The sequence below is a fragment of the Rhea pennata genome, chromosome Z, assembly GCF_028389875.1.
Source record: "Rhea pennata isolate bPtePen1 chromosome Z, bPtePen1.pri, whole genome shotgun sequence".
Taxonomy (NCBI): domain Eukaryota; kingdom Metazoa; phylum Chordata; class Aves; order Rheiformes; family Rheidae; genus Rhea; species Rhea pennata.
Window position 1 is genome coordinate 32,280,238 of NC_084702.1, and position 19,798 is coordinate 32,300,035.

Genomic DNA, 19,798 nt, shown 5'->3' on the forward strand with positions numbered 1-19,798 from the left:
TCTAATACTTTTCATTGAAAGTCTAATTTTTAAAAGGATTTCTCACCAGAAGTCAAAAGTATTTCTCACTGATTCTTCAAATAACTCTTCAATGCAAAGTGTGTACTCCATTTTTACTTTTTAGTCCACTTTGGTCCCTAGAATACTGTTTCCTCTTAGTATCTACCACAGATAAGCACATCCTAAATCCTCTTATGATGTTAAACACTCCAAGCTCATCATTCATATGAGGGGCAGATCTCATATGAGGACAGGATGTCAGCACTGCAGAGGTTCTCTAACTCCACCTACCATAAGTGAGTAAAACAAATCCCTTGCATGGCCAAGTTTTTTATAACCTTTTACCATTACAACTATGAGTGTAATCTGTAGTGCTCCTTTGCATGCAGTCATTTTGCCTGCTTAGCTTCTTCCTGCACTTATATCAGGAATGACTATTTTTGATGACAATACACATTAATTATAGAGATATGACACATAGCACTTTTTAAGCCGTAGTTTTGACAAAATGAATTGGATCTATGGGATGCAGAGACTCCTTGAGCTCTGTTCAAGCAGAAAATAATTTCACTTTCGGTGAAAAATGGATCAAACTCTCTCCCACAGCACGTTCCAAGTATAGAGGCCACTTACTATCAGACTTTTATCTTTTTTTTTATCCCCTACTCTACAGTCATTTCACAGAATGCAAATCTTTTTTTTCAGTAGATCAAAACGTTACTATTTGATGCAACTGATCTGTTATTCTTTTAAACACCTCAAAATTAAACACATAAAACTAACAAACACTTAAGTGTCATTATTGTTTGAAATATTAGACTAGCAGGTAGGCTTTGTATAAACAGTACACTATAGATCTTACTTCACACGTTAATCTTTGATTAAATGGAGGAAAAAAAGCATAGTCTCCTAAAAAAATGCATCTAGTATCTGTGCGAAAGTACACAGTCCTTTTACTGGTAAGCAAACAAAGTGTATCCTACTTTTTGCATGTTTCTGTTTAGAATAGAGCTTCCCATTTGCTCAGTACAAAAATGGTTTTGCCAAATTAGGTACATACTGCAGATAGTGAGAGTTTTAAACAAGATGCAGACCATGGAAGACAAGATAATTTACGCAGGTCCAGGTAAGTAAGCACCGATGAGGCTGGGAAGGAATGGTTACTGAACTGTGACAAAATGGCCCTCCCATCAATAAAGTTTTCACTGAAAATCTAAGATTTTGCCATAATATTTATAATAGCCTCAGAAAAGATAACACATATAAATCAAAACCACACCTGTAAAAGCCAAACAGAATTTTGTATTTAATTTTTATTATCAGTGATTGCTGTATAGAAAGAATGATGTCATCTTTGTTAACTGAAAATGAGCTTCAAGCTTCATGGTGTAACATGAAATTTATTGGGATTTCAGTGTCTGAAATAATTAAAACATAAGGCTTTGCAAGATAATATAAGCGTATCCAGTTCATTGCTAAGTTATAGATGTTTCTAAATCAGAACATGTTTGTGACAAAAGGCTCGTTGAGCAGATACATGCAGTCAGTAAAATGACCCACTGAAGCATAACACAGTGAGAAATTGTTTGCTGTCATCATGAAGAGTGAAATAATATATGTCCATGGACACTGTGCTGCATCAAGCCTCTACTACTTGTGCCTTGTCTCTTGCAGAGAATAGAGAACTGAAAAAGTCAACAGCTTCTGACCAAGCCCTGACGGAGCCAACCTCTAGGAAACCAGATTTCAGGCTGCTGTCATAGCTATTAGATACAGTTTCCTTTGCACACACTCTCTAATGTTTCCTGGAAAAGCTTATTCAGCATGGTCAGAAATCTCCACTGGGGTTCATATCTCATTGGAGGAGCAATCAGTGGAAGGACATGCACTAGCATATGCTGGTGCATATGCTAAATTCATTGGCAATAGAAACTTCTGCAACTCAGTGATGGCATCTCAAACCAATATATTCAATGATGCCGAGCAGCAGTCACCTTCCAGTGATCTGATCCAACAGACAAGTCAGCAAAACAAAGCAGTCCCATGATAGCGAGGAAGGATGGTATGCTATTTAAAATTATGTCCTATTAAGAAATCTGAATGTCTTTGAGTGAGGCAATCTAAAGCCCACCTCATGTCATTGCTGATATCATAACAATACAGTAGTTATCTTTAAAAAGAAAACAACAACAACAACAAAAGGGAAAATTCTGAATCTTGGCACAAATATAAAACCCAAATATATTACTTGGCAGCTCTAAAAGTGCAGAAAATCAAAATGCTTTCTTTTTCTGCTTATTTGAAGATTAGAGGCTGCATGTATTCAACAGTACTGCAGGGCATCAGAAGCTACGCTATCTTAATGCAAAACCTCAGGTTCAACATTTAGCATGTGTATATGAACTCTCGTGAAGCTAAGAGCAGACTTAAGCCCCAGAGACATAAGTGAAAAATACATTCTTTGCCATTTAGTTATAAGCATCATAGATTTAATTCACTGGGATATCTCTTATATTTTATTTTATATATAACTGCAAAGTATGCCCGGTCCAGAAATTTCTCAAAAGAGTAAGGCATCATCATGGCCATATGGCTGAACAAAAGTATCTGGAAACTTACATTACTAATGTCCACAGCAGGTAAAAATCGGTGCAACAGTGAACTCCCACAGCAGTGTCAAATCTGGAATCCCATGACTTGCTCATTTTTCCCAGTCTTCACTCTTCTGCATCACTTGCTACTACAGCAATAGTCTAATAAAATTGAAGCAGAGCTAGAGCCAGAAAGCTAATTCAGCTGTTAACTAGCTCCTAAAATGTCCAGTATCCACAGAGAGGATAATTAAGGCCTGCTTAATTAGCTCCTTTATATTTGAAAACAGCATCACAAATATAATAAAAGGAACCTTAAGTTTATCTTTGATCTATTCTCTACCAGCATTCTGAAAATATGATTAAAGATGCAGAACTCATGTTGTGTATTGAGGCATATCACTTCCACTTTATATGCATTAACACTAGATAATCCTGGTTTTTCTGTATTCTTCATTAGTCAACATGAGATTTTCTTTTAATTGGTTTGGGATTAAAAGACACTTTTCCAGATTTGAACATTGAAAGCTATTGCACACAAATTCAGTTAGCATTGTCCTAGATCGTCTATTCCATCATTCGTTCATAGTACAGGAAATCTATTTTTCAGGACAAGATTTGAAAGAAAGAAAAGCTTTGAAATTATCTTCCCTATCTTTCTTTCTCAGGACTGCAACAGACAGCCCAGAATAAACAAGCTCACTTTTGTAGATGATGTTGCTATCTTAATAACCAAGAAGTCTCTTTTGAGATAGCTGATTCTGTAGACCTAGAAAAAAAAAATGCCTTGGTCAGCAGAGAATCTAAAGTTATGTAGAAGATCGTTTTGGAAGATGGACCCTAGAGATGATAAACGATGGTTCTAACACCTCAGTATTGATGGAGTTGATATGTTATGCCACAGGCTACAGCAACGCAGAGGTAGTGATAGCTTCCTTTTAGTGAATTGTGTTCTCACCATATCTGTACATCTTGCAAAAAAAAAAAAAAAAAAAAAAAAAAAAAAAAAAAAAAAAAAAAAAAGCTAAATATTGCCTGAGAATTTTGTTACTCTAGTTTTGTGCTGTTCTATTGGAAGGTCCCTCTAGAATGATTATCTGCAACTTGATTTCTGTGGGATTTCTGTGCCAAGAGTGCATTATATGAGCCATCCTATTTCATTGCTAGTAAGTTAATATCCAGTACAGAGTTGGCTTCTCTATACTTCACTATCTTTTGATCTGGCTTACTCCAGTTTCTGTACGACTGAGCAGATGGCTAAAATAATTCCTGATTACATGTCCCGGCCACTCGTTTGGATTTTACTCTGGCTGACCTATTATATCTGCATAGTGCAATCTGAAACATAAGTAATCATATAGTCCATACTCTGCCACAGTTTATACTTCTGCAATACTGTTTAGAAGAGCCGGTCGAAATTCGAAAATTGTTTCTACTTTGAGCTAAAAGAAAAATACAAAAGGTTAATATCTGCCACAAAGCAGAAAATATTTCCCAAGAAGATCCCTGACTTTATATTTTCAAAATAAACCTTCCAAATTTAAACATGATTTTAAAGATACTGGTGTGCATTATGTTTATTCCATTTTTATACAAATAAGGAGAATTGCTTTTAAGAATCAGTGCATTCCTTCCTAACAATCTATTATTAGTATTTTCAGAAGAATGCTTTATGCTAGAAAAGATAATGATATTTATCTGCTATTTATTCAGTAATAACTTTAGCCAGATTTGTAAAAGTAAACAAAAATTTTTATCCAGCTACATTAACTGCAGTATCTGGCATGATAGATTGATAAGTATATTACTACTATTAATTTATCCTGTATTGTATTCTTCCATATTCATTCACTTCTTAATTTCAGCTGCTTCAACAGTCAAAAATGAATTTCAAACATTTATAAATTAAAAAATTAGAACTAAAAATGAAATGTATTTTAGAGATATTTTACTGTGCTTCATAATATTTTGAAACTATTTTTCATAGAAATTTTGTTCTCTGGTAGTTCAAATTAGAACTTTCCAAACAGCCTCATCTCCTCTGTGCTATCTTGTCAGCATAATTCCTCTATTTGTCCACACGACTTACAGAAACAAGTGATGGAAAAGACATGTCATCTAATCCATACATTGCCAAAGGACAAGTGCTAGCTTTAAAAATCTTTGCCAGGCCTCCATTAAGGCTTTTTGTATATCCCTCTCCCCAGTGAATGAACACTTCCCTTTGCTCACATTCTACTTATTGAGCTCTTTTCTTGTTTCCCCTGACTTTCTCTTCAACTTGTTTCTCTAAACCACTTTTTATCTTGCTTTCTCCTTTCACTATAGCCTTAACCATGTATTATTAATAAATCTTTTACAGTCAGTCATCCTCCTGAAGAGCTCTGCTTTTCTTTCTTGCTATCCCACCTGTTCTGTATGATCTCTAATTGTTAAACATTCATCACACAGAAAATTTTAATTTCCCTATTTTTTATAAATGCATACATAATGTAAATCTGACAGACTGGCTCATTTAAGAAAACATTTCATAGAAAAGTCACACAAAAAGCAAATGTTTGAGACATAACCAGAACAAGAAATACTACTGTACAAAAGACAGTTGCTTAAGGCTGTAAATATTAAGGGATAGAAAATTTTGGTATCTGTTCAGTGTGCAATTGATTTTATAGCACAGGAGCGAGCACTTTTTAGCTTTCTTAGGGCAGAAAGAGTCCTAGAGCTAGCAATACACAGCATACATATTTGGATTTGCTAAATATGATACCCTATACTGAGATGGCCTGTGGATTCAAATGCCTCATCTCTTTCAAATGTCTCATCACCTTTAGCTGCTTCTTGTTGTTTACAGTTGTTGAATACTGCCTTTTGATGAACTGCTGCACATCACACAAAACAGACCATCCAGACCTTGCAATACACAGTTTTTATAAAAACAATGATAACAATAATTTCAAAAGGAAAGAAAACAAATGCACTAATTTAAATTCAGATGTGCACATAAATAAATTCATTCAAGTAGTATGAGGCATTCTTTCAAATTAACTTCTAAGTTTTCTTCTAAATATATACTAGGCAAACATCAGATATATTGTAATATAGTAGAAAAGGTTGGGATCGATCTCTAGCCAATACCATTGAGACACTAAAACTTCCCTGGATTATGGTAGGGGAACTTGTTCAGATACTCATTAATTTTGCCATGTTCTCCTGCGAGCCCCTCATGCCACCTCATTCCTAACTATGCTTAGCAGAAGGACAAATAATTCAAGACAGCTCTCTCCCCGGACATGCTTTTGTGTACTCACTGTTAGGTCTTTGTGGCTAATTTACTCCACACAAACCGAGTTACAAATCTAGCTTCTGGTTTCTGAAACAGCTTTCCAGAGTACATACCCTTTAATTTAGAAACTGAATGTAACTATTTTGAGGTTAAAAATGTGCTTCCTACCTTCATGACATGTAGTGGTTGTTAACTCTCAGAGAAATAATTTCAGTATTCTTTCTCTTTTGCAGGAAAACTGCATACTATGCAAAATAAAATACAAATTTAATTTGGAAATATGAATTATCCCTTCTCATGCAATAAAATCCATAGGTAAATACCACCTACAAAAGAAATATAAGCAGGCACAAGACTGAGTGAACATTTCACAGGACAAATTGTCTATAACCGCCAACTGTTTATAACTACACATAAAGCTGGGGGTTTCAAATTGTTTTGAAAGTATCAGGTTTTCTAGTAGATCTTGCATTCTTTCATTTCTGGTATCAGTGCAACAACAAAGTTTGTTTTGTAATATTGCACTTTTCACTCTGTTTATATATCGCTGTAAGCAGTGTACGTAGACACACAGCAAATTGATTTTAAAGTCAGGGAAATGTCATTATTATCCTTTAATCCTGAAATAGGAATTAACATCCCTCATTCAAGTCTGGGATGGGAGAAGAGGAAAAGGTTAAAAAAGGGGGGTGGGGAAGAAATAAAGGAAACAGGAAAAACAAACAGGAAGCTCCTGTGCACTATGCAGCATCCTTCTACTAGTTTTATATTGTTCTTAGCACCCTTTTTGTCTATTTTTTAAAACTATCCACACTGAGTTGCTTTTAACAAAATTGCATGCTTCAAATAAAAACAAAATACAAGTAAAATAAACAATTGATTTCTACCATATTTCATTCTTAAAAATTACTAAACAAAATTGCAAACTATAGCACACAATATCCACTAAAATTCTTTTGAGGAACAAGTTTGTTCTAATAATTGTTGAGATGCCTTTAACTGTCCTGTAAAATATGGCTCCAGAAAATTTAATTAAAGTCATCTGACATTATTTCATGAGTATAACATGGTATTGTTAAGGTGATTAATAGGAATAGAACTTGAGTGTTTAGTATGACACAAGTTTAACAAAAGGTAGTTTAAGAAACATTTGAGGAAGTGGCTAGCAAGAGAGGGAGAAGGGAAAAAAATTGGAAATCTGTTTATGAAGTTGCTAATCACTTTGGAACAGTTTTATCTAACACCTTAAGGAGAGATGTTTGAAGCCCAAAACACACTGCAATAAATACAATCACTATAGATTAGATCACTATAGGCTACACAAACTACACAAGTTTGTAAGAATTTTTAACAGTGTTCATATAAACTATGTTTTAAAAAAAAATCACTTAAATCTTCTAGTTGACTGAATATTTCCAAAATTAATCACTGAAGTTATTCTCTGTAGATCATTATCCAATCCATGTTAAGAAAAACACATGCATTATTTACTATCTTTCTGGACTGAAATTCCTGAAGAAGCTCTATCTGAGATATGCTGCAATGCTGCATACTTTTTTATTATTTGTTCTAGTATTATGCTGCTGAACCCAGACTACAGAAGTACATGATCTGGAGTCATGTCATAACAAGGAAAATGTAAGAAATTAGTGGTATTCTGTACTGTCATAGATCACAATGCCATGCATTATGGACAACAAATAATGCTTCACACTGAAGTCTGTAATCAGCAACCGGAATCAAAGAAAATAGCAGGCAGTGACCATCTTGCTGTTCCCACATAATTTAGCAGAAGATATCCTTTAAAAATACATGTAAAAAATATATTTTCATTGAATGTTTCAACATCAGGTCTCCTTTCACAACACTGTCAAGAGTGGCTTCTTTTCCGCAGACTTTTCTGCAGTTTTGAAAACCTGCTGATCTGAAAGACCAAAATAGAAAGCTGGCAACCAGCAAGATGGCTTTCTATATAAGCTTTTAGTGAGTAAATTATTCACAGGAAACTGAATCTGAAAGTTATTTATTTTAAGTAACATAAAACCTATGCTTAATTGTTAATCTCACATAGTCCTTTTTCTCTCTCACAAACTGTTTCTCACAGAGAGACATCTTTAGACTGCAGAAGTAATAGTGCATCTACTCAGTATCTCTGCAGACAAAATTGTACAGCAAGGACTCAGGGATAAATGGTAACCAGGCTGTATGCACCCTCACACAACAAAAGAAAAGGAGCACCTTAAGAGTTTTCAGCTTGTATTTATGCTTTCACTATATGAATTTTGGTTGCCTCTGAGCACGTAACAGCACCCCATCAGCTCAGCAGCCTGTATGAAAGGAGCAGGTTTCACTCTGGTTCCCAGCAAAGGACTGTCTGTGGTAATTAGTCTCTATCGGCGTGTCCCAACAGCTACCTGAGCAGAGAATTCAAAGAGTGAGTAGATATGCAAAAGCATTTGCTCTTTCAGAATCTTTCAGCCTCAGACTTAATACAGTTAGATTCAGACAGAGGTCTAGATATTCAGGCAGCTAACCTGAACATTTTGCACTAATGCTGGGAGGGAGCTGGACATGCTTTATTTCTACTTAGCGATCCTGTTACTTTCTTTTCTGTGAACTTATCTAGTCTCCTCTTGAGCCTACATAAATTCTCAGTACTTGCCGAATAGATTTGTCTTTGGATTGCTGCTCACTTACTCAATCTGTCGTCCAATATAATCCCCCTCAAAACTTGTTCTGCAAACAGCTACTAACACTCTAACTCTCTTCCTTGTGTCTCCAATTTGTCAAAATCATTTTGAATTCCAACAGGGTCCTCCAATGGCCTTGCACCTCTTTCCGCATTACTAACTTTTGCAAATCTGCTGAAGTCTCTCTAATTCATTTTCTATTTCATTAATAAAAGCTCATGAGTGTGGCTGGACTTTTGACCCCCTCAAGTTTACACTCTTCTCAAAGTTCTATCATCTAGACCAGGTTTCTGCAGCTTGCTTATGAGATGCCATCTCAAAAGAATTTTAAACATCTATTGCTTCTCTTCTTCCTATATAGTTACACTCCATAGTTATTTCCAAGGATGCTGCTTTGGAAGGAAATTAAACTAATTTAATAGATTTTGTTTATGACAAATTCCTGCTAGTTTATTACTGCTCATCTCTCTGTTATCATCTAAGAGCTTATAAATAGTTAGATTATTTGTTCAATAACACATTTTCCCCGTTTGCAGTGAGAAAAGAGATAAGGTGTGAATTGGAAGCAGACTCGATGATTTAAAATTAAAATTCATATTTTGAAAAGTTACTTTATACATTGTGAATAAATCACAGACATCCCAAAATCAACATGATGCAAGATCCAAAGAAGCAGCGTCAGAGAGAGTATGTATAAAAGCAATCTTCAACTTACAGAAGCTAACATCCTTCGTTTCCCACTATGATTAGTAGAGAACAAAACAATTCACAGACCAGGCTTGATTTAGCCATTGTGAGTCACTGTATGGAATAGTGTTTTTCTCCTTCCATTCATTGACTACAGAGGAAACCAAGGCAGCTTTCACTTCTGAAGGTTCAAGTTTGCACCAGTGAATTCACTCTTTCTGCATCAACAGGGCATTAGGTTTTTCAGTTAATAGAAAATTAAAAACCATAAAAATGACTGCTTCCTCTTATTTGTTCCTGTTCCTTTTAGCCTAACAGGTTTATCAGTGGAAACTAGGACTCAGACAAGTCTTGATTCACCACTCCTTCAGGAAATCTAAATTCTCAAATAATCAGGTAGGTTTGGGGATCTATGAAGTGGGAACATGCTATCTAAACACATAGTTCTAAACATTTACTCTTTTGGCAAATAATTTTCTGATAATTTTTGAAATGAAAAATACTAGAACTTGAGATCATGCTATTGTTAGACTTTTTCTAGTTTTTCTCTTCTAAAATTTGAGCTTGCCTCAGCCAACAATATCTTGGACAATAGGTATATTAATGGATAGGTTACTTCAAATTTTCAGTCTCATTGTGTCGAAAAACCCTACCCAATTTTAATGAATTCATTTGTAATTTTTAAATAAGTTATTTATATAATCTTGATTATCAAATTTAAGTTATCTTTAAAAAGTTGGAGAGAAGACATGAAAACTTGAGCAAATGGAAAGCCGTCTTCAGCCTGTCAGTGTTACCACATTTCTCTTTTTATTATACAGTCAAAGGTCTTAAGAGACCACTAATAAAAACATGCATCCCTATAGGCCTCATCATGTCTGAAATACTTAGAAATCTCAAGAAACAATCAAAAAAGATATGCTCATAGTACAGTGACTAAACAAGTAAATATCCCTTAGATGCACTTGTAGATCTATGTAGACCTGTGGAAACAATACCTGCTCTAACTACAAACAATCTAACCGAATTAGACCACATTGATTGTTTCTATTCATAAATCAATATTTAAGAAACTTAAGTATGAAAAAGGACATTCAAGAACAGAAAGATCTGAAAACAAGAGTTTTAAAGAGTGACAAAGTAGCAGAGAAAGTATTCAAAGCATCAACAATAGAAAGTTAGGTAAAATGTTAAAGACAACATTAATGCCATACACATAACAAGTATACCAGAAATAAGAAAAGGAAGGGTCAGTTAAGACTTTAGGGTCATTTATTCTGCCTCCATTCTGATTCTACAATGCACGAAATATTGCATTAAAATTTTATTCCTCATAAGAACGAAAAGATTGAGCTTACAGGAGAACAGGACAGGTTTAATCCTGAGGCACTCTTTTTAAAAAGCCTTAATTGCCACAGGGTTGAAGAGATGATATGTTATTTCTCAGTAAAATTTGCCTTGCATTATTTATTGACTGAATAAAACACAGAATGAAAGCACAAGGTTCATGCATAGTATTCAGAAGAGTTAAAGTGAATGCACAAGGTACAAACTCCATTATTCTAGTCACTGCAACTATACTTTAAGTCCTCTTCATTGACCTAGTTGTGATTTGAGATTGACATTATTATACTACAGTGTGAACCGTTTTAAACTCGAAGGATCCTTTTCAGAATAATAGATGACATTTTTCATTCTATAAAATATTTTATTTTGGAGATCTGCAATAATAACCATTTTTTCCATAAAATAGTTTGGAATTGCCAAAGATTCATTTCAGAATTGTGCTTTTTTAAAAAAAATGGCCTCAGAAAAAGTCTCTAAAAAATGAATAATCACAAACTATGAAACATGCAACCCTTAACTGTTTAAAAGTTGCACTAAACTGGGAGGAAGTCAGAAAGTTATGGAAGGCAATATTAATTTTATCTCATTTCAAAACTTTCTGTGGATAAGGAGATGGGAATGTGGACCAAGTTTCTGAACATATGATGTCAGCTCATATTAGAATATTAATATATAGAATATTGCATTTTTGTCATTTGAGAACTAATATGAAGAACTTGGCAGAGGTCTTTACCTACAATTTGGTGAATAACAAACTATTAAGTAAATCAAAACATATGAGTAATTGTTCCCCACTATAACCAAGAACTGGAAAAAATCTCTGTTAAAATATTTTATTCAGTCACTGAAAAAGCTCTTTTGTTTATTCTACTTATTTTTTTGAACTTATAACATACACAAACAAAAGTACAACCTAAAAACATTTCTAGCTTTTCTGGCTCTGACAATGTGAAAATAAAAGGAACATTTTGACTTCCTCCACTTTCCCACAAAAGCATTTTTTAAAAAAATTGACAAATAACATGAATCTGATTTTTTCAGATGGAAAAAAAATTTTTGAAAGAGGAAAGCCAGTCCCCTTTGACTTGTGGCTGTGATATCTAACAGTGCTGAGTTAAACAGTTTCGTATCTTCCATGTGAATGCGAATGTTTGGGATATGAATTAGCAAGTATTATATATATTATAGATTCTAATGCACCACAAAATAAGTATCTGTTTTATAGTTTAGCGTATCTGACTGATAATATCCCCAGCTGTGGGAAGGAAAACAAAGTGATTAGCAGATAACAAGCAAGCACATCAACAAAGCACTTTTAAAAGAAGAATATCAAGGATCGGTGAGAAAATAATGGGAGAGCTATTATTCAGGGCATTATCTCTACACCAATATTTGGAATTCTATTATGAGTCAAGATTTTTTCTTTCTGAGTCAAATCAAAACTAAATGGAAATAGGAAAACAAAGGTAGACTGAGGTAAAAATGGTACTGAATTGATTCTAATCAAGTGGTAAGTCTTTAATTAAGAGACAAACTTGAAACAACTAGGCTGAACTGGATTTCCCAAAGCTTGCAAATTCCCTAAAGAGTAGGTAGGAGACTATATGCACACATATATTTTTCCTTCCTTCCTTCCTTCCTTGTTTGTTTCATCTGTTATGAACCCTTGGGGTGAATAAATAGTATTTTGTTTGAAGAAGTTATGTCTGAAATCGCTTTAATCAGTCTCTGTCACAATTCCCATAGGAAAAGGCCTCTTCGGTTGGTAGACTGAACTGTAGACTAGAGCTCTAATATTCAGTCTGAGGGGTAAAATCATGTGGTTCCTCCTTAATGAGCACAAAACTCATTCTTAGTAGAACATAACATACGAAGTACAAAAAGCACCTAAAGATAAAGCTCACTGTAATTATGTCAAGGAATTTCAGGAGAACTAAGTCAGAAATAGGAAAAAAAAAAAGATAAAATAACCACAATGAGCTGAACTAACATTGCCCCATTTGCAGCTATACTTAGTGACAAAATAAATGTTTTTGATAATCTAAGAGATAATGTTGATGGGATTGGAACAGTTACAGAAAAGTAAGTTAAGCTATTTATGCTTGAAAGCTTACAAATCTTATTTGTAGATCTATAAAGAGAAATGAGGCATAAGAGTAAACATAGATAAATATAAAGACACTAGGCCATATATAGGAATCAAAATTACCAAAGGATGTACAAATACAAAATAAATGCAGCCTATGAGAACAATAAAATAGATGCAATGTTAATTTATGGCAGTTTTAAGTAATGATGAAATCATTCTGCAGAACTATCATCAAGAAAATACTTAGGATACTTTGCTCATCACCTTATTACAGAAGCAACATTCCATCCGAACACTGTAAGATTAACAAAAGCCATCAGGGAGGAACAAAACAATTTTTGGCTAAAGAATATATAACTGAAGAGGTATTAAACAAATTCAGCTTCCATTATTTTAAAAACAAAAGGGGTTTATAAGTAGCTGAATCCATGCTGGTTTGGAGGAATGCATTCATGTAAAGGGTCCTTGTCATCTGTCCTTGTTTTTGTAGATGAAGGTAACCATTCTTTATATTTCTTATCAGCTGCTAGGCAAAAAAAAAATATGTCCTGAAAAATTCACTTTTTGTCTCATCTGCAGACTCAAACGCATCACAAGATTTTTTTTTGGAGGACCTATGGCTGTATTCATGTGAGTAGTATGCTAAAAACACCAAATGATAGTCTGAAGAAGAATTACGATTTTGACAGAGATGGATTAAGCCTACGCTAAGTTTTTAGCTTACTTAAATTCAACACAAGTCTAAAGTGGAATGGGATGTGGCACACCAATTGCTAGAGTTCGCTCCAGCACTGAATTTTTAACATTTCTTTCAGGATACAAAGAGAAAAAAAAGTAAAGGTAACTGGTCTAAACAATAGGGCAAAGAGTCTTGTAACATTTTTACACTGAGAGACACTGCATTTGGATTATCTCTGATATTAAATGTAGAAAAAAACAGGAGATTAAAAAACTTAGACAGTATGTCAAAAATCATTGATACCTAATTACCTTAGATCAAATAATGACAAACACATGCACTTTTTTTTTTTTTACAGCTACCCTACAAGACACTGGGTAAAGTAGTTAGAAATTAAATAGAAAAAAGAAAGAAATGCACATCATGGAATATCATATTCTCTGTAAGCTCCTGGAATAGCCACCCAATATCAAAGATCTACTGAGAACTACAAATTTTTTATTGAGGCATGAGCCCAATTCTGAAAAAATTGTGGTGAAAAGATAAGAGAACAAGGTGGTATTCTTTCTAAGAAAATTTAATATCATGATTGTGGTTTTACAAGTCCAATATTTTTAGAAATATTTAATTCACTGAATGTCAAATTGAAGCATCTTCTAAAGGTTCCATTTTGAAATTTTGTATTTCAAGATTCAAGTGTTAGAGAACATCAAATCTCAGGGACTGACAACATTCTCAAGAAAGCTGATATACGTAACTAGTTCTTCTTCATACTACCAAGTACTTCAATACTACACAACTATTAACTAATTAGTGTAGTTGCATTAACAGTAGTAGCAGGTAGAGAGAGAAGAAAACAAAGCAGCTCTATAGGTTTCTTTTATAGAATTCGAAATTATGCTGTTGGGTTATTCTTTCTCCGTAAAATTTCGTAATGAAATATCTGAAAGAGTGATTCTCTAATTCCTCTACGTCGATGCTTGTCTTTGGCCACAAAGGTCACACATCAATCAAGAGGAAGATAGAACTCAACCTCTCTGTCATTAAAAGTAGGAGTGTCCCTGGAAAACAAAGAAATCATTTCTACAAATTAAAACATGTTACCACACACACCATGAGATTTAACTGCACTCAACTGCAATCTAAAAAGGCAGGGCTGGACACATCTACAACCTATTGTTGAGTGAGCAGCCTTTTTTCAACATTAAAAGTTTCCCAGAACAGATGGGAACATCTCTATAGTAGGTGTTATGCCTGTCATTAATAGGCATGATTTTCTTTCAGGCTTTTCTTGAGTCCCTTAAAAGTGGCTCCAAAAACTTCCAGTTTCTTTAAATCATAGATTGAAAAAGCTAATCCACAGTTAGAGACACTATTCCTATGGTCTCTATCTCAGGAGACAACCTCAAAAGCTAATATAAAACACATCTGGAGCCAATTACTAGGCCACAGATTTTAATAATTCCATTCAGTATAATTACATATCCTTTCTCCTTGTGTTTATATTAAAAAGGTTGATTTTATATTTCCTTATGAAATAAGAGAAGAGGGGGGAAAATCACATACTATGGGAGAGTGAGGACATCTAATGCTAAAACTGCATTTGGGGTGAAGATGACAATCTTACAAGTCAATAAGCACAAGACAGGATTGTAGAAAGAAAATAGTTAGAGAAAGGATGTAAGAGGAAGAACAGTCACTGACAGCTTATGAATCCAAGCAGCAACAGAATGAGAGACTAATTTATTTCACCCCTAATGTTTACGAAATATTAAGAATTTAAAACAATTAGCAGAACTGCCTGTTTGGGGCACTTTCATAGCACAGTCTCTTCAGGCCAGAAATCCTGCTGCCTTTCAGAACCAGCCTCTCACACCTCTTATCTCCAAGTGAGACCTCCAGAGTACAGTCCTTACTTGAGGTTAATATAGAAGATTGCAAAAGCCGAGCACCTCCAGAGCAGGGCAGATTCATAAGAATAAGCTCTCTTCCTTCTAACAATTCAGACCAAGATTTAAGGGAACTGGTGCTTACTTCTCCCTGCTCTAATTATTGCCACCTACTCAATATGTACTCCTTATAATACGACACAGGCACAGCAATATGATTTCCCTTACTGGGCTGTGTCCGGTTAAGTACTAGTACTAAAGTAAGTAGGCATCTGTTACAGGCCTGTGACACAGACAGAATATTGGGCTAAATAATTCACTGTTCTGACATGGTATCAGTATTTGTTTTACCTTTAAAAATCAGCAGGGCTGCTGAAGGGAAAAATGATTTGTGTCTATTCGTATCATTAATGCCATGTCTAGTAAAAAGATTAAAAGCTTGGAGCATAGGAGTGTAGAGGTCTTCAGTCGGCAGTCAAACAAGCCTCAGACGCTTCCTGAGAACTTGTATCACTATAAGGAAAACAGTCCTTTCCACGGAGAGGCACAAATGAAAAGGACAGGATATGATCCTTGAGCTAGTGACATGCTTGTAATGAGATCTTTCTCCTATATTTAGGTTTCTAAGTGGGAAGATAGATCCTCTACATTGATTTTTGCCTTTTTTTTAGATTTTGTTTTCAATATAGTCATATTCATGATACACAGTCTCATCTTAAAGCCAGAGGAAACTATAAACTGAATGACAATTGAATTAATATCATGTACTTCAGTTCTGTACCACAAATCAATTCTATGCTTTTTCTGAGACTGTACTTAACTGTGTAAGTGATACAATAATATTTTTCAAACAAACTGAAAATATCATGATATAGCATATTTCTTTTTTCATTTCTAGTTCCTTGGGAACAAAACGTAAGACTGTATTTTGCTATGAAACAAAATGGCCTATATTTTCTTCCTATTCTCTTACATAACATTGCTAGAGGCAGAGAAATTAAAGAATAGAGGGATTTATAAAGTAATGTTGCTTCAGGTGAGGTTCTTACAACTGCTATATTCATATGGGTGCTTAAAACTCGATATTTAAAAAACAGAAGAGCACTAACAAGAAAAAAAATAATTCTTGGAAAACAGGGAAGTTATGCAAAGGGAGGAAAACTTGTTTATCATTACTATTTATAATCAAAATGTTAAATATTTTTGTTGATTTTTATGAATTCAACGTTTTGTGCACTGCTTTTGTAACTGCTAGTCTACTTAGCAAAAATGTGTTTACTTTCATCATCTTACTGATAGATGGGGGCTATTTTCATAAACAATCTTTTCTGAACTAATACTTGAGATTATTATATTCATAGTAGGAAGAATGTCAAGGGATGGACTAAATGTTTTTTTTAAAAAAAGAACATATGGTCTGTATCATAATATGATTGTCTGACTCAAGAGGCAGAAATATAGAAGAACTATAGGTGACAATTATAACCAAAAAGGGATGAAGACACTGGTTCTGCAAAAGTTGCCCTAAAGTCTGTCCTTAACTACCATTTTTTTCTGTTCTCCACCTACAGAACTATATGAAAAAGACTAATTGTGTAAATTAAGTTTGAGCTGTAAAGGATTTTCCTAACTGAGAAAGGTTTTACATGTCATTACATTAAAAAATGTACTATTACAGAGGAGAAAAAGCTAAAATTTACAAAGTATTTTTTCTAGAAACATTTTTTAAAGCTGACGATATAGTATTTAAATGAATTATTTTTCCATTGGACCTTTAAAAAATATTACATCAAACACAAGACACAAATATTTTTTCTGAAAATAGCAAAGTAAATGTGAAAATTTGGGATATGGATTTTCAGTTGTTTTCAAGTATTTGTCATATCAAGATCAGTATTAATGAATTAACACACTTCCAGTAAAAATAAAATAAAGCCTTTAGCACATCACAGAATGAACTGTATTTCAAAACTTCAAATCAAATATATTCTTGTTTTCAAGTTGCACAGAGAAAAGCAAGAAAATATTTGCTTTCTACAAAGCAACCATGGAATTTCATTACTGTGCTCTGCTTAGTATACTTAAATTTTGCCATCTGCAGCTAGCTAAAAGCCTGGCCCATAACTTTCAGACACAGATTTTAAACTGTCAGAAAAACAATAGATGCTTGTTGTGGGGTGTTAGTTTTTTCACTAGATTTTCCTGATGGTTTTCTAGCATTTCAATTTGCGATTACTATGCAAATTGATAACTAAGAGGTTCATTCCCAGGGAGTTCTCCTGTTAATGTTCTTTCCTCTGAGTGAGTAAAAGAATTTTTGAAAGCTATTTTCATTACCGTCAAGCATATATGCGCAGAAAATGTATAGAGCCAGAGCAGAAAACAATGACCACGTATTATCTCTAGGTTTTCAGCAATATCCCTGCATTCCTTTATCTCTCTTGTTCTGGTGGGTTCTAGAGACCTAAATAATTTATTTCAAATGTTCCAAACTAGCTATGGAAGAGAGCTAGAGAATTCTTACAGCTCCTAAAAAGACAGCCTTTGCTCACTGCTTTTTGATCAATATTTTCCCTCTACTGTCTGAATACCCTCTTTTTTAGGTGCAATATTTAACCTGGTTAAAAGTTTCATATACCTTTTCCCAGCAGCAAAGCTCTCTTAAGAGAATTCTAAACTAAGCCATCTGTTCCTGACACTATAACACATTTTAATTTTCCTTTAGTTTTGACTATTTGTCTTTTTGAGGCTTAACTGCAAAACAGATCGCTGATGTGAACATAGTAGCAAACTCTCTTGTGAAAAGCAGCAAGAGATTTAGTAGCTTGTTGCTTCTGAAAAACTGATAACTCTTCCACCACCCTCTCTCCTCCAGGCTGCATTCTCATACTAGTTCCCTTAGCTAGCGCTGTTACTTGTCTGACTGTAGAGAAAACTAGTGCATTCACTGATTAGGCAGAAAAATAACACAGACAAGGGAAAAAAAACAAAAGAGAAGTAGTTTTCTGTCAGCTTAAAAATGAATAAGCTGATCCAGCCATATACTAAACTGTGAGACAATACAGGCAGGAATGTCAAAGGTGTGACCCTCTCCTTTCAGCAGAAATGAGCCATTGTATTATCTGAGCTATCTTTAACCAAAAAATAAAAAAGAGTGAGTGGGGCAGGAATAGGTAGCATGGGCAGAGATCCCCACAACCAACCTCAAGATATACAGTATATACCCATGAGATCTCTGAGGCATTTACCTTTAATAGATCTTACGATTTAGATGCATGAATTTGTAGGCACCTGTTCACATTCTAGTAAGACCTAGAGTAGGAAACATGAGCATCTCTTTACACTACATTCAGAACTTTCACTGAAATCCTGAAACCCACTTGGCAGGTTCCTATACAACAAGGGTCAGCTAGCAAGGTAATCTTACAGCTATTTACGCTTTCCAAAACAGTCTTCTGCAATTACACACACACAGTTCAGCCAGCCCTAAACACGTTACAGAATCACAGAATCACAGAATGGGTAAGGTTGGAAGGGACCTCTGGAAATCATCTAGTCCAACCCCCCCAATCAAGTAGGGTCACCTTGAACATGTTAGACAGGGTTACATCCAGGCAGGTTTTGAATTTCTCCAGAAAAGGAGACCACAACCTCTCTGGGCAACCTGTTCCAGTGCTCCGTCACTCTCACAGGAACAAAATTCCCCTTCGCGGTCAGGCAAAACTGCCTGTGGTTCAGTCTGTACCCATTGCCTCTTGTCCCATCACATGGGCCAACTGAAAAGAGATCAGCCTCCTCCCCTTGACGCCCTCCCTTCACATTATACACATTGATAAGATCCCCCCTCAGTCTTCTCTTCCCCAGGCTGAAGAGGCCCAGCTCTCGCAGCCGTTCCTCATCGGGCAGATGCTCCAGCCCTCCGATCATCCTCGTAGCCCTGTGCTGGACTGTCTCCAGTAGCTCCATGTCTCTGTTGGGCTGGGGAGCCCACAACTCAACACAGTTCTCCAGATGAGGCTTCACCAGGGCTGAGTAGAGGAGCAGATCACCTCCCTTGACCTGCTGGCAACACTCTTCCGGAGGCACCCCAGGAGACCACTGGCCTTCTTTGCTTCAAGGGCTGATTGGTGGCTCATGATCAACTTGTCATCCATCAGCACTCTCAGGTCCTTCTCTGCAGAACAGGCTCTACAGAGCCTGTACCAGTGCCTAGGGTTATTTCTGCCTAGGTGCAGGACTCTGCGCTTGCCCTTGTTGAAACTCAGGAGATTCCTCTCCGCCCAACTCTCCAGCCTGTCCAGGTCTCTCTGAATGGCAGCAGGCCCTCAGGGGTATCAGCCACTCCTCCTAGCTTGGTAGCATCAGCAAACTTGCCGAGGATGCACTCTGTCCCTTCATCCATGTCGTTGATGAAGAAGTTGAAGAGGATGGGAGCCAGTACTGAGCCCTGGGGGATGTCACTAGCCACAGGCCTCCAACTAGAGTCCACGCCACTGATGACGACCCTCTGAGCTCTGCTTTCAGCCAGTTCTGAATCCACCTC